Below are 2,500 nucleotides of genomic sequence, written 5' to 3'. Positions count from 1 at the left end.
TAGCTCGTAAGAGCATAAACCGTCCCTCAGGTGGGTTGGGCAACAAAGAAAGTAGGCTAGGTTTTGTGCAATTTTGGGCAAGGATGATGATCAAAGGGAAAATAGGCTAGAAAAGAGATAGGGTAAGGCATATTTGGTGCAAACTCGATCAAGGATGATAAACAAAAGGAAAACCCACCAAAAATTAGCTCAAAAGAGCATAAACCGTCCCTCGGGTGGGTTGGGAGAGATAGAAAATATGCTAGATTTGGTGCAATTTTGGGCAAGGATTATGAACTGAGGGAAAATGGGCTGGACAAGTGAAAGGGTAGGCCATATTTGGTGCAAATTCGGTCAGTAATGGTAAACAAAGGGAAAACCCACCAAAAATTAGCTCGTAAGAGCATAAACCGTCCCTCGGGTAGGTTAGGCAAGGTAGAAACTAGGCTAGATTTGGTGCAATTTTGGGAAATAATGGTGATCAAAGGGAAAATGGGCTGGACGAGTTATAGGGTAAGGCATATTTGGTGCAAACTCGGTGATGGATGAAAAATGAAGAGAAAACCCAACAAAAATTAGCTCAAAAGAGCATAAACCGTCCCTCGGGTGGGTCAAGATGGCTAAAATGTGGCTAAACGAAGGCTGGATAGGCCAAAATATGGGTTAGAATGATGATAGAACGAATCTGGAGTTTTTCGAAAATTTTCAAAAAATTCGGCCGAAGTCGGTCAAATTTTCGGTTTGATTGAAGAAAAATTTTGATTCAAAATTTGCCACGGGAGAACACAACGCAGGCTTAGAAATGCCCACAGAGTGTGAGGGAAAGGCCCCGTGGCTTGCCCAGACCAGCCAAGGTGCGCTGGGTTTCTGCTGAGACACACCCTCCCCCTATAATAGGCTAATATGCAAAAGTGAATTTTGTACAAGTAGATACCCTTTTTCTGAGCAGACATAAGTCCATTTTTGGGAGCTACAGATCGAATTTTGATCTGATTTTTTGCAGTATTGTTTAGAAAAATCATATCTTTGTGCTCACCAAATTAGAGAATTTTTTGCCAAGGGAATATTTTTTAATAATTTTTTTATGAAACGAAAATACGTAAATCCGGAAAAATAGAAAAACGTATCTAGGCATCGAATTTTGATCTGATTTTTTGCATGCACCCACATAATAATATAACTGACCTGTCCACCAAAAATCTCAGCCATCCTCCAAGGGATTGAATTTTAATGATTTTTTTACCAAAACATGGTAAAATCGGAAAATTGGTAAAAATGGAGGATGAAGGTCTTTCACCCCCAAACCTTCCCAGCATACTTAGGCATGTTAGAAGAGATGTTTGATCCAAGAAGTGCTCAAAAAAAATTTGAATGGTTCATAGTTGGTGCATAGTGGTCGGTCACGGTGGGTCGTGGTGCAAATCTGGTGGGTCGTGACTCAATTTCTGACCAGCCTTGGCTCAATTTCTGGTGGGTCGTGACTCAATTTCTGACCGAGCCAGCCAAATTTTCTGACCGAGGGTGACTCAATTTCTGACCGAGAGTGACTCAAAAAATGACCGAGGCTGGCTCAATTTCTGACCGAGAGTGACTCAAATCATGACCGAGGCTGGCTCAATTTCTGACCGAGAGTGACTCAAAAAATGACCGAGACTGGCTCAATTTCTGACCGAGAGTGACTCAAAAAATGACCGAGCCTGGTTCAATTTCTGACCGAGAGTGACTCAAATCATGACCGAGGCTGGCTCAATTTCTGACCGAGAGTGACTCAAATCATGACCGAGGCTGGCTCAATTTCTGACCGAGAGTGACTCAATTTCTGACCGAGCCTGGTTCAATTTCTGACCGAGAGTGACTCAAATCATGACCGAGGCTGGCTCAATTTCTGACCGAGAGTGACTCAAGTCATGACCGAGGCTGGCTCAATTTCTGACCGAGAGTGACTCAATTTCTGACCGAGCCTGGCTCAATTTCTGACCGAGAGTGACTCAAATCATGACCGAGGCTGGCTCAATTTCTGACCGAGAGTGACTCAAGTCATGACCGAGGCTGGCTCAATTTCTGACCGAGAGTGACTCAAATCATGACCGAGCCTGGCTCAATTTCTGACCGAGAGTGACTCAAATCATGACCGAGGCTGGCTCAATTTCTGACCGAGAGTGACTCAAGTCATGACCGAGGCTGGCTCAATTTCTGACCGAGAGTGACTCAATTTCTGACCGAGCCTGGCTCAATTTCTGACCGAGAGTGACTCAAATCATGACCGAGGCTGGCTCAATTTCTGACCGAGATTGACTCAAATCATGACCGAGGCTGGCTCAATTTCTGACCGAGAGTGACTCAAGTCATGACCGAGGCTGGCTCAATTTCTGACCGAGATTGACTCAATTTCTGACCGAGAGTGACTCAATTTCTGACCGAGAGTGACTCAAATCATGACCGAGGCTGGCTCAATTTCTGACCGAGAGTGACTCAATTTCTGACCGAGGCTGGCTCAAAAAATGACCGAGCCTGGTTCAAT

The sequence above is a fragment of the Cajanus cajan genome, chromosome 8 (assembly GCF_000230855.2).
Source record: "Cajanus cajan strain Asha chromosome 8, NIPB_CcT2T_4, whole genome shotgun sequence".
Classification (NCBI taxonomy): domain Eukaryota; kingdom Viridiplantae; phylum Streptophyta; class Magnoliopsida; order Fabales; family Fabaceae; genus Cajanus; species Cajanus cajan.
The sequence above is the reverse complement of the archived record's forward strand: the minus strand, read 5'-3'. Positions refer to the sequence as shown.